The sequence below is a fragment of the Euprymna scolopes genome, chromosome 24, assembly GCF_053919585.1.
Source record: "Euprymna scolopes isolate OS-2025 chromosome 24, ASM5391958v1, whole genome shotgun sequence".
NCBI lineage: Eukaryota > Metazoa > Mollusca > Cephalopoda > Sepiida > Sepiolidae > Euprymna > Euprymna scolopes.
Genome location: NC_136505.1, coordinates 73,790,733 through 73,805,663, shown reverse-complemented (window position 1 = coordinate 73,805,663; position 14,931 = coordinate 73,790,733). Strand labels below are relative to the sequence as shown.

The 14,931-nt window shown below is 29.8% G+C and overlaps 1 pseudogene; it reads left to right on the top strand.

The window, feature by feature from the left end:
* The first annotated feature begins 489 nt into the window (after positions 1 to 489).
* LOC145246940 (U2 spliceosomal RNA) lies at positions 490 to 617 on the top strand (annotated as a pseudogene).
* Positions 618 to 14,931: the final 14,314 nt, after the last annotated feature.

Here is a 14,931-nt window from a genome sequence, read left to right as displayed (position 1 = left end):
GCCAGTCAGTCTTGTAAATGCCATTGTTTCATGTTGAGCCATTTAATTGCTGTTCAATAATACTTGGAATAATAAATGTATTCCAAATTAAAATCATTTCTATCCTTTTACACCAATAAATGTTCTCTTTTTGTGATTTGTAGCTTCATAAGTGAAAGTAATGCCGGGATTAATAGGTGACGTCTTTAAGAACAAAATATATTCTACGTCCCTCAAGGTAGAGGTAATTTCGAGAGCATAAACTTATAAGGACATGCTATCAATCGATTTATTATATATTTGTCATTAGACGGTCTGAATAAAAAATAAGCGGTGTGGAGAGTGATAACGTCCGTACTAACATAACATTTCTTTAGAATAATCATTATATTATTACGCTTATCGCTCCGTCCGTTATCATGCTGTGCATCCCTAAAAAAGGATATATAAACAAAGGATATATAAAACAAAAATTGGTGTCGCTGTTGAGGCAACGCTAATAAAAATGATTTGTCTTTCTTGGCCTTTTGGCTAAGATCAAAGTGTAGTATCTGTTCTTCAGGTGCTACATTTCAATTTCTTCTCTCTCAGTGGAAGAGAAATCGTTTATGACTACCACAATTTTTTCTCCACATTAAAAAACGACCCTGGTGTCTAAATCTGTCCCGTGGGGAGGTATTGTGAATAGGTACTATATTTAATGTAACAAAGTTTTAATATGAAAAAGTATCTGGAAAATGTTATTTCTGATTTAATTACAAAATGCTCTGGAAATGTCATTTATAATTAATTATAAACTGCCATGGAAAAATGTCCGTTCTGATTAGATTTTTTTTGTTTACTTGCCTCTCCCCAAGGGCGGAATTGGATATGAGGTCGGTTAAAAATTTAGGGGAAAACCAGTCCTCCAAAAGGGGCACTCTGGTTAATAACAAAAATAAAAATTGTATCAGTAATGAAGGACTTCTCCTCCATTAACAAAGACCAAAAAAGGGGGGAGTTAAGTCACTGGAATGCTGAAACTGATAGTACACTCAGAAATTCGTGTTAAAGCAATGGTTGCCTAAATCCCAATCGTGTTAATGTTTTTATGTATTACTTTCGATAAGCTGCTGAAACAGTTTATGATTTAAACATGACTTTATTTCAAGTATATTTTAAGCAGTGTGTTACGGGATATGAAGTCAGTCCCGGAAATTACTCAAACCGTTTACGATTTTAACATTACTTTATTTCATGTATATTTTTAACAGTGGGGGGGGGAATATTAAATCAGTCCCGAAAATGGGTGAAACCGTTTACGCATTACACATTACTTTATTTAATGTATATTTTTAATATTGGGGTGGGAAATATGAAGTCGATTTCGGAAATGGTTGCAACCATTTACATAAATAAAGTAATGTTCACATTACTTTATTTAATGTATATTTTTAACAGTAAGATGGGCGATGAGAAGTCGGTTCCGGAAATTGCTGAAAAAGTTTACGATTTATACATTACTTTATTTCATGTATATTTTCAACAGTGAGCTTGGGATTATAAGTCAGTTCCAGAAATGGCTGAAACAGTTTACTATTTAGACATTACATTATTTCATGTATATTTTTAGCAGTGGGTTTGGGATATAAAGTCGGTCCCGGAAATGGCTGAAACAGTTTACTATTTAAACATTACATTATTTCATGTATATTTTTAGCAATGGGTTGAAGATATAAAGTCAGTCCCGGAAATGGCTGAAACAGTTTACGATTAAAACATTACTTTATTTAATGTATATTTTCAACAGTGGGGTGGCGGACATGAAGTACGTCCTGGGATTGAATGAGATGTGCAAATATATACTATCAGAAAGCGTTGCCGAATATTGAATGAGATAGGTGAAACATATAGTAGCAAAATACCCAGCGTCGCCCGGGATCGAATGAGATAGATGGACGATATATATTAGTAGAATATTCGGCGTCACCCGGGATTGGATATGAGAATACCCAGAATTGATTGATTTGTTTGTAATGAAATAATCAGCCCAGACAATATATCAAAGTTATTATTAAAGTAAGGGGGGGCGACAGATTGGGTTAAAGTTATAAAAAATATTGTCGAAATTAGTAACATATACAAGAATTATGAAAAATGATGAAATATGAGTTACTTGATTGGTGTGTTTGTAATGATATAATAAGCACAGACAATATATCAAATATATTATATAAGTAGAAGGGAGAGGCATAATGTGGGTTTTTAATTATAAAAATTATTGTCGAAATTAGTAACATATCAAGGATTATGAACGAAGATTTAATGATAGTTAATCAATTGTGTGTTTATAACAAAATAATCAGCCCAGGAAATATATCAAAGTAATTATGTTAGTAAGAGAGAGCAATAAGGATGGTTTAAATTATGAAAAATAATTGTCGAAATTAGTAACATATCCAAGAATTATGAAAAATGATAATATATTATTTAATGCATTAGTGTGTTTGCCATGAAATAACATGACCAGGCAATATATCAAAGTTATTATTTTAGTAAGTGGGACGAGGATGTGGGTTAAAAGGATGAAAAATAATTGTCGACATTATTAACATATCCAAGAATTATGAAAAATGACGAAATATGAGTTAATTGATTGGTGTATTTGAAATGAAGTAATCATCACAGATAATATATCAAATTTATTATTTTAGTAGTAGGGGGGTGATAATGTGGGTTAAAAATATTAAAAATAATTGTCGAAATGAGTGACATATCCAAGAATTAAGAAAAATGATGAAGTGTAAGTTAATTGATAGTTGTGATTTTATGAAATAATCAGCCCAGACAATATATCAAAGCAATTTTTTATCAACAGTGTGTGACGAGGATGGTTTAAATTCTAAATATTATTGTCGAAATTAGTAACATACCCAAGAATTACGAAAAATGACGAAATGTGATTTAAATGATTGGCGTGTTTATAATAAAATAATCACCCTAGACAATATATCCAAAGTTATTCTATAAGTAAAGGGGAAGGAGATAAGGGGAGCTTAAATTATGTAAAAATATTGTCGAAATTAGTAACATATCCAACAAGTACGAAAAACGAGTAAATATTAGTTACTTGATTGGTGTGTTTGTAAGGAAATAACCAGCCTAGACAATATATCAAAGTTATTATTTAGTAAAGAGGGAAGCGCGAAAATGTGCGTTAAAATTATGAAAAATGTTTGTAAAAATAAGTAACATATCCAAGAATTATGAAAACTGATTAAATATGATTTCATGCATTACTGTGTTTGTAATAAAATAATAAGCCCATACAATATTTCAAAGTTATTATTTAATTAAGGAGGGGCGATAATGTATCAAAGTTATTATTTTAGGAAGGTTTGGCGACAACGTTGGTTTAAATTATAAAAAATATTGTCGAAATTAGTAACATATCCAAGAATTACGAAAAATAATAAAATGTGAGTTGATTGATGTGTGTGTTTGTAATGAAATAATCATCCTAGACAATATATCAAAGTTATTATTTGACTAAGGTGTCCGATATGGTGAGTTTAAATGATGAAAATTTATTGTCAAAATTAGTATCCAAGAATTATTAAAAATGACGAAATGCGAGTTAATTGATGACTGTGTTTTTTATAAAATAATCAGCGGATACAATATATAAAATTCAATATTTTAGTAAAGGGAGGGGCGATAATGTGGGTTGAAATTATGAAAAATCATTGTCGAACATAGTAACATATTCAATAATTATGAAAAATGATAAAATGTGAGTTAATTGACCGGTGTGTTTGTAATGAAATAATCAGTCCAGGAAATATATCAAAGTAATTATTTTAGTAAGGGGGCGATACAGTTTTAATAAAAAAACTTGAATAATATGATTGTTCCTTCATTAATGCTGAACAGAACGCTGACAGCATGCCCAGCTACAATATATTACATATGAAAAATGCTGCTGTGGAATTTCCACAGGTCCCGCTAGTTATCCATTATATTCACTAATGATTTCAAAAAGTTATAAGAAAGATATGACTTGGGTACCAGACGCTAAAATCGAAACCAGAACGTTTAGTGCTCCAGACTTAGCCGTTATTTGTCTAATCAGCATCATTACTGTTTGAGCTACAGTTTAATATATTAAAATATATCAACCAATGGCAATGCACATCTATCTATCTATCTATCTATCTATCCATCTATCTATCTATCTATCTATCTATAAATTCGTTTTTCTTTTGTGTGTATTGATATTCATATTAAAATAAAACTCCTTTTCTACTTATTTAAAAAGAAAATACAATTTTGTTATATATTGGTTGTGAAATTGCATTCATTTCATTTCTTTTGTCAGCTTGATGACGTCATAGAAGATCCCAAATTATCATCATGAAAAAAATCCATAAAAGAAAAAAATGTTTCAATACAATAATTTAAACACAAACTTTAGTTTAAAGAAACAAACATGAAATTCGATAAGCGTATAAATTTTACTGTTTCATCTATCGGCATTATTTGCTATTGATAATATTGACTTTTGAATATATACGTTTGTTAGGATTGATGATATGAAAGCTGCATCTCTATTCTTCCAAAAAATAGATTTTATTTTTAACTAAGGAATGCCTTTCTCTATCATAATTTGAAAAGTCATCTTAACTCCCATAACAACCCATTTCCTTGATAAATTTGAGAATGAATAAATTCAGTTGACATGAATTACACCATTTAACACAGCGAAATAATATTAGCATCCTGAAATAAAGCAAATAGATAAACTTGGATATAAAATGATAAGGGAACCTTGGATTATCATTACACACAACTATAAACTATAAATCTATCATGTATGAGAAATAAAGAAAAATAAACTATAATTAAACACATAAGTATAAAAGTCAAGGAGATCTTAGTTCTGCTATTATTAACTAAGCACAAGTATGAACAAAGATTACTGACTTTGATATGTATATTTACTTAAAAACATAGAACCACAGACTTCAAAGAAACCCATGTATATTTCGCCAATATAAATCAAGATATATATATATATCTATATATATATATATATAACTACTTAATTTACTCACATAAAATTAATATACGAAAGTATAAATTTATGCGTAAAGTATTTACTTCAAATTGTTCAATACGTAGGTGGAGCAGGTTAGTAAGTTATAAAATATCTATGGCGCTTAAGCTACACTGACTATTCCGCGTTTCATCCACTCTAGGACTCTTCAGGCTTATGCGCGAATTTTGTGATTGTTTGTCGTTTTTATATGCGCATATTCTATCTAGATTTTAGTTAGCCAATCAGCTTTCTAGTATCCACAGCGCCTTCCTATCAGCCAATGAGCATACACTTATCGGGCAAAGGCCTATTTGACCTCTGGTTTACCCGCTCCTTTGTGTGTGCTCTATTTAGCCTGGATATCTAGTTTCTTGATCTGTTTTAAATATAAGTTAGGGTTTTTATTTTCAATGTTAGTTCATATATAAATATATATATATATGTACATACATATATGTACATATATATGCATATATATACATGCATATATGTGTGATCGCTTATGTATATTTATGTTTATTTAATTTATTTATTTGTTTATTTTCTATTGTTTTTGTCAGTTTTAAAACTATTTTGTATCGCTATCCTAGAGTAAATTTTATTTTGTGAACACAGTTGTTTGCTATTTCTCTTCTACTGTTTAATAGATGTTGGGGTTCTTTAAAGTACAGGATAGCACATTTTTCATGAAGGCATAATCTACATGGGTTGTCTAGGTAGCTGGTCTTATTATTTTCCATTCAATTACCGTCGAATGTCCGCTTTCCTTGCGTTCCCAGTATTTATTTGCTAGCGTTGTTTTCATACGGTGTTTTTTATTGTTGAATGTACTTTTGTGGTCATAATATCGAGTTTTGAAATCTAAGGAAGGCATACCTACGTAATATTTCTTGTTATTCTGGTTTTCTTTCGCAAATATTGTGGCCTAGTAAACTACGCTTTTGGTTAGACATTATTCATTTTGAAGTGGGCAAAGTGTGCGGTGTCTACAGTTCGCTATTAGTATTTTTATTCATAGTATGGTTGTTCTTGGCCGGGGTTGGTTGGTTTATTATTATTATTATTATTATTATTATTATTATTATTATTATTATTATTATTATTATTATTATTGCTTCTGCTAGTGTTGGTTTTATTTTTGTCATGGTGTCTACTTTTTTATTGTTTATTTTATTGTTGTTTACATTGTTTTTATTTAATATTTTGTTATTATATGCTTTAATTATCATCTCTAGATTTTCGCGACAATTGTAGGATAATTTTAAGGTATTTTTATTGAAAAATTTGTGTAAGGGGCTGTTGCGGGAAAGTGTTTTTCAATAAGATCTAGAAATTTCTTGCCAAGTTTTGTTTTTAACATTTGATTGTATGGGGCCGTATACCAAATTATATATGGGGCCGTATACCAAATAATAGTTCTTTTTCTTCTATTTTTAATTTTATTATAGTTATTGGTGTTTTGTTGCTTATATTTGATATCGATATTTTTGTATCCACTATTTTTTAGGACTGTTTCATAGATATTGGTTGACCTGTAAAATGCATTTTCATCGCTTGAGTTATTACTTAGTCTACTTACGATCTGGTTAGGAATCTGTTTTATAATTGATGGTGGGTGATTGGACTTAGGGTTTACATATATTGGAGTAGCGTTATCTTTTAAGTAGGGTTCATATGTGTTTTTATCTAAGTTTAACGTGACGTCCAGGAAGTTTATTATTTTTATGTTAGCTGATACATCTGCTTTTAGGCCTAATTTTTTCATTTCCTTGTGTATGATTTTCTTAAAGTTATCTCCCTTGGCTTTGTTGGAGTTGTTTTTATTATAGCTAGTCCGTCATCTGTATATAGGCCGATATCCGTAGTATCAAATATGCTTGTGAGGGTATATCGAACGAATAATCCCACAAGATCTGATGCCTCTGCAGAATCCCTGGCACCCATCGCCAAATCAAACGAATTTTTCATTTTAGTTTTTATCCATTGGTTATTGTTATTTATTAGAACTGATTTTCTACATTTTTTAATGATGTTGATTTCTTCCGAGGATATATCAGTGTATGCCTTGGCAAATTCTAGGGCAATGTTAAAAAGTTCTTCGGATTTCGAGGGATAAAAGTCTATGATGTCAAACTGTATAAACGTACATTTATCTTTGTTTTCTATATTTTTAAACCAGGTGATTGCTTTGGCGGTATTTGCCCACTGGTTTTATTCTAGGTTTTGTTTGATTTGTTTGTTTACTCTAGAAATATTGTTTTGCTAATTCTACCTATTTCTGGTTTAGTTGGGTTTATCAAGCGGGTGCTGGAATTACTATTAAAGTCCCATTTGTGGATAGTAGAAAGCTGATTGGCTAACTAAAATCTAAATAGAAGATGCGTATGTAAAAACGACAAACAACCACAAAATTCGCGCATATGCCTGAAGAGTCCTAGAGTGGATGAAATGCGGAATATTCAGTGTAGCTTAATCGCCATATATATTTAATAACTTACTATATATATATATATATATATATATATATATATATATATATATATATATTGAGTACGATGATTGATTTTATAATCATGTAAAATCAGCTGAGATATTTCAAAAACTAAGGGTGATAATTTTACTTAAATAGAAGAATGAATGATTTAAACGTTCAAAGGGAGATAACAATTAATTAGTTACTAGTTGATTTTTTTAAAAAATAATGAATGCATCTTATTGAACTAATTGAATAAAATAATATTTTTTAAAAATTAGTAATTATAATTTATATATAATTTATAGAACTTATATTAATAAAAATAGTAACATATACATTCAAAGTGAATTGATAATAAAATAAAATAATATAGAAAGTAATGGTAAAATATCAGATAATATAATAATAATGATAAAATAATAGTTATTAATTTATAAATTATACATTTTAAGATAGATTAGTCATAAGATACTTTTATGGTTTATGGTGGCTTAAATTTGTCGGATCTAAACGAACGCTTATGAATGCATCCGAAAGAAATTCATCTTTTAAGTTCCAGAGAATGGTTATATATATATATATATATATTATATTATATTATATCATATTATATTATATATATATATGTATATATATATTATATTTTAAAATCTTAAGGGCTTCATATCTACAAAGTGCACAGAATCTGTCCCCCGATATATATGCTTTATAAGATCCTATTATTTCCCATTTTAAATTGAAGGGAATATTTTTATCATTGAGTCTCCAAATATGTTTAGATAAAGCAGTCTGGTTTCTAAGGAAGGATTTTTAAACGAGTGCTTATGTGTTGAAATCCTATGCTTAATAAGTCCAGATGTGGAACCGAAGTAGATTACATTTTGTTTAATATATTTGTTTTCAGTTAAATTAAGAGGGGTATTGCTATTTAATAGGTTTGGTTGTATTTGATTAGTAGATTGTTTTATGGGGGTGCAGTTATTTAATAACTGTGTGGAGGAGTTTGATTGTGAAAAGAGATTTGCATGGCTGCTATTAACATAATTTGTATTTTGGGTTTGTGACACTGGGCCACTATAAACCATTTTTTTTATCTTGCAGGTGCCTTGTAGAGGACATTTATTTTTTCTTCTACAGTTACAGCCTGGTATAGTTTCTATATTTCCATTTTGTATCTTATTATTTTTTTTATTGTAAGAACTAATTTATTTATGTAGGTTCGGCATAGTTGAGTCAGACACTTTCATCGTGTTCTTATTAAAGATTTTATTTTATCTATGAGAGGCCTTAATGTTTTTTATCTAATATTTAAAAAAAATTCCCTGGCTATGGTTTTCTCAAGATTTTTAGAATATGGAGGATTGAACCATAGGATTTCCCTATGTCTGTTTTTACGCTTACGGATTTTGGTTTGTTGTTTATTTGTGTTAGTGGCTAATGCTTGAGGTTTAATTTGGTTTTGTATTGTATTTTGATTATTTTTTGCCATTCGTATGCGGGATGAGATGGCCATATTATAAGTTATTATGTTTTAGTAGATTTATTGCAATTATTATAATTTTCAGTGCAGTTCATATATTTATCGTTTTTATTTAGGTATTTGTTTTGTGATTTGTGTCCTGAGTTTTTAAGGGCCTCATTGTAAGATTTTGTGTTTTTGTTAAATATAGATTTGTTAGAAGATAGTTTAGGAATTCTTAAAGAGACATTAGGGACTATTGATTTCAATGTTGACTTAGGATGGTTTTGATTAATTATGGACATATAGTACAGTTTGGTTTGGTTTATGATAGGGTTCAAAAATAGAGTGTTCAAGATTTAAGGTTACGTCTAAGAAATTAACAATTTCTTTTATTAGGGTCGATTTTTATAGTAAGTCCATAATTTTTAAAGAACTTATGCTTTCTCGTAATGTTTATTTGTGGAGTTTGTTACGAAATATGCACCATCTCCGTATAGGCCCTCCCCTCAAATTTGAATTGCTCATGGCGTATATTATGAATTTCATCTAAAAGGAAAGGGCCCACAAGGTTAGTGACCTGATCTGAGTCTATCGAGCCCATTAAAATGTTATAATGGTCAGGGGTATTGTTTCTGGTCCAATAATTACAACGATTACTGTTTTCTTTTATTTTAATTGTATTAATGAATTTACTAATACATTAAGATATACTCTGCTCTTTAGGCTCTTGTTCTAATCCCATATATATATATATATATATATATATATATATATATATATATATAAATTAGATGGTTTCGGCAGTTCGCTATCCGCTCGATGAGTTTTCTACATGAAATACTTGAAATAAAACTAATAAAATATAAATGTTTTACTTATGTAAACACTAAACAAACGCGTTCTCATTAATCTATTAAAATTCACATTAACCTTATAAAATTTTGATACGACTATATTTATCTCTAGCTTAAGAAATAATGAAAATAGAATAAATCAATAATCAAGTGAGAACTCTATGAAAGATAGTTAAAGAGAGAATACACCATTATTACATAAACAGTTCTCCTGCAATTACTATCGACATGAAGGAACAGTCAGCATAAACATTTCATCTTGAAACACTTGTCCACGAAATAAACAATATTTTAAACACGGCTATTTGTTATATCAAAGTCAAAATAATCGCTAAATTTAATAAAAACAATAATAAAATATAGTTAATTAATAAAACATCCTATTGCACAGCAATATGCAAATTATTAAATTTTATTACTAAAATAACATATACGCAGGCAGTACATAAGCAGTTTTATATTATATAAACTTGATTTAACTTGAACTAAGGTGTTTGACCTCGTACTTAGTGCGAAAAATTAGTCTAACTTTCACACACACACACACACACGCGCACACACACGCACGCGCGCGCACACACACACACATATATATATACGTATATATATATATATATATATATATATATATATATATATATATATATATATATATATATACACTTGTGTGCATTAAGAAACAGCAATGTTTCCCAAAAATGATTTGTTGCTGCTAAATCGTCACGTTTCGAAAATTCCCACGACAACACCCCATCTCTATATCAGTTTTATTTGTCTTTCTTGTCTTTTATTCTTAACTTGCGGCCTTTCCCAGGTGTATAGCTATTCAGGACGGATTGCGAAACCCAATAATGGGATTAACCTCATCGTATTCTTCGTTTGAGGCGAAATAATTATTTTACGTAACCATAAAACAAATAAACAAATGAGAATGTACTTGAATGTTTGCCATTTGCTTCCAGTAATGCATTTATCGGTGATATTCAGCTTGTAGGGATCAGTTCCTGAATGCACATAAATAACATCAATATTAATATTCTTTAGATGCGTCTATCAAAATAGCGCGTTTAATGATGGCACTATTTTATTTGAAAAGTAAGCTTGTCGAAGCAACAAAAATGTGTTTAACAATAAAACAAATTTTCACAAGTGAAATTTGACCAACCAAATTGCTGTCTAATATCTCTTCAATTATTTTCTGTATGGTATTTACAAAAATGAACATGACTTAAACCTAACTAATTGCCCAACAAGTAGAGCGTCAGTTTGACATAAGTTGGTGCTTCTAAAATAAGCTTAATCTACGTAATCTGCGCTGTTAGCAATGCAATGTTATTAAAACTTTAACCATGATAGAATGCAATGCCGTTTTCGTGACAGATTGGCGAACCCACATGCAAACATTGTCTCTTATGATGTGCATATTAACTCAGTGGTAGTTTATTTAAGTTGCATATTCATCAAATACAATTTTAAAATTAAGCATTAGAGACAGACAGACAAAATATATTTTAAACTTCCACAGTTTACTTGGTCGGCTGAAAAATAACGTTTATTACAAATATAAGCGGACATCTATAGTCTTTTATGAAAAATACTTGCCACATGCAAAATAATGTGCGTCCATTCAATTTGAATATTTATTTATGAATATCATATTTTAAATATAAGAAGTGTGACAGACGCCTCAACGTACCAACAACCAACCATTTTAATATATAAATGTGACAGACCAATAGCGAGGCACAAAAATGGCCAGATCAGCTTGTACGAATACTGAGATTATAAAAATTTAATAATACAAATCCCAATGGCACTTGTATTAATTCGCATGCATCACTTATAATTCAATTTGGAACCCATCTATGCTCGTCAGAAACTTCTCGTTCATCTTTTCGTATGAGTTTGCATTTCGCAATTCATAGAACACTTGAATATACATGTACATATGTCAGGACACACTTTGTTATTTTTTTCGTTTTCAAGTTGCATTTATTTCTATCATTTTATCATTATTATTTATTTAACGAAATATTTTTATGCTAATAAATAATGTGGTGAGGTGTATTCGAATAGCTGCTTTCCGATCATACATAAGGCATGCTTCAAATACCAATTCTGGAGGACGTAAGTGTAACGATGCTAAAACTTTCGCTCTGTAGACACAAAGAGCTCACCCATAAGTTAGAACTATTAAAAGAACTCTACAGAAAAAATGCCTCTATTGGTCAATATTTTCTGTATAAAATGTTTTGTCTACAATGGTGAGCAGAGATGATGCCCCTTCCCATGCTCCTTGCAATATTGGCGATAATTACTTCATATCTTCTCGAGCTCTATTTCTCTCTCCCGCAGTTTTGTTCTGTTTTTTTTATTGCCCTATTCGACTTCATGTATTTATTTAAAACGTTATTCGCCGACATTTTTCTAGTTGAAATTGAATCGGTCGAAAGGTACCTAGAGTTTTATTGTTTTTATTCGACTAGGCTTTTGACTATTAAATTTCAAAAACATTCTCTTAAATTTCCCCTTACTTTTTCTATATGATCGGTGTATGGCTCTAATTATTCTCTTTACATCAATATAATTTTCTACTAAAAAAAACCTGTACATATATATATATATATATATATATATATATATATATATATAGTGCAAAATTTTGTTGAAAATTCAAAGCCTCACGTTTTCTTTTTATAGCCTTCGTTTACTTCTTTGATTTTTTCCATTACAGCTGTTTCGTTAGTGGGAAAGGAATTTTACGATTTATGTATCCATAAAAATATCCTGTCCTCACCAACTTCTTCAGATGTTTTTTACATTAGATTTTTACAACAAAAGGTATATTTTTAACATGCTGAACATCGTATTCGGGTAAAAAGACTTCCAAAATCATGTTTCCTCACTTCCGCCATCTTTTAGTGTTATGTGAAGATAGTTTTCCGTTTTAACCCACAGTTTCCTATTTTTATTTTGTATTTATTTATTATTTATTTTTGTTTTAATTTCCTCCTTTTTCCCGATTTTTTTTTTCCAATTATCTTATAATTTTATTTCTACATCTACGCGTGTTTATTTGAATATTCCTTTTTTGCTTGGTGTTTGAATTCGTATTATCACCTAATCCCTCTTTTTAAAGGAAAAGTCACTCTCATGGTATCAGTTTTTATATCTAGGAGTACCTCCCTTGCACCTTTTATCTTTCCTTATATTATATGTTTAGTTTTTACTATGTTTTTCCTAATCTGCTCTAGTGCGTGAAATTAAGTAGCTATTTCTATGCAAACATGCGTGTATTACGTCTAGTCGTTTGTTTAATAATTTTTTTTTATATTAATATATGGTATGCTTCTAATATACATAGGTTGCATCTTTCGTTTTGCTCGGTTTATATTTTCCCCTTTATAAATCATTGATCATCTTAATTTATATTCAGTTTTATTTTTCTTTAATCCCTTACGGCTAAAGTGGTTGAATTTTCTTGTGTTTTTTTCGGTTGTTTTCGTTATTACTATTGATTCTGTTTCTATTTTCGTTATAGTAATTGTAATTGTCACTATTTTTATGATCCTTTCTACTGTTGTTTTCATTTTTATCTGCATGATTGTTGTTTTCGTTATTTGTGGTGTTATTTTCTTTCTCAGTTTCATTTTTAAACGATGCTAGGTGATTACGATATCTGTCCTAAAAGCAAGTTCCAGTGCTACCCAGATATACTTTAGTTTCATTATTTGTTATAACTTCACATTTGTATACTACGTTTGAAGTTAAGCAGTCCCTCCCATTAGACATTCAGTAGGGTCCCGGCAGTTACAATCTTTTACGTTGTTAGATTCATTTTCTGTCCTATCTCTCTTTTTCAAAAATTTGTTTAATTTTGTGTTATTTGAGCCAATTATGGTATTTGTTAAGTTAGCAGACGTTGAGATATCTTAACAGTGTTTTTATTAATTATCTTACTTAGTTTACTATCTTGCGGGGAATTTTTCTCTATAATTTGGTAAAATTCCCTCGCAATGTTATTTTTTTATGTGGTGGCTTAACGGCGGATTAAACCACGTCTGGCTCTTCTTCTATTTTTCTATTTAACTTCTCTTTCGGTTTTATTATGGTTTAGCTTTTAATTTTTCTTTTTTGTGTTTATTATATGTTTTACTTTTCATTTGTTTTGCTCTTTTTTCCTCTTTTATATTTCCTCGTCGACATGTTGTAAGATATTACATGTTGCATTGTTTATTGTTCTTTCTGTACCTATGTTATTGGTTTGAGTTTCCTTAAAACATTTAATTTGTTCTTTATATCATGATCTAGCTAAGACTTTGTTATAATATTCCTTGTTTTGATTGAATAATTCTTCATTTTGTGATATTTTGGATATTCTTTTTGAGATGCTAGGCATAAGTGCTTTTTCATACTATTCGGATAGTTGGACTTGTGATCTATGTAGAATAACGTTTGGTTGGGTTTATGGTAGGGTTCATAGGAGTTATTGCTTAGATTCAGGGTTATGTCTAAGAAGTTTACACATGGTTTGGGTCTATTGTTTTATCTAAGTTCAGTTTACTGAAGAATTGTTTAATTTGTTTTTTCTAATAACCTATTTTTTTAGTTCATATAGAATAATGCATCATCCTGGTATAGTCCTCCTCTTAGTCCTGGAATCTTTTTATATAGTTCATGTAGCATATAATGGCCTACAAGGTTCATTACTTGTGCACTATCCGGAAACCCATTGTGACGTCAAAGTTGAGGTTTTTATTCTTTCTGGTCCATAGTTTGTTTTCATATTTAATTAGAGTTCTTCTTGCTAATCTTATAATGTCTAATTATAATTTTGTTATCTTTGTTAGTTTTCTAGCTAGTTCTAGTGCTTCATCGAAGAGATCTGGTGAAAGAGAGGGGTAATATGAATCTATATTAAACCTAAGGAATTTTCTATTTTTGCCTTGGGGTAGTGTGCAGAACCATTCAATTACCTCTTCCGATGATTTTTACAGGTTATGGTAAATTTTGTTTTTTTACTTTAGGTAGGATTTCGTATAATATTCATTTGCCAAATCTGAAATACATGGAGAAATCAGTC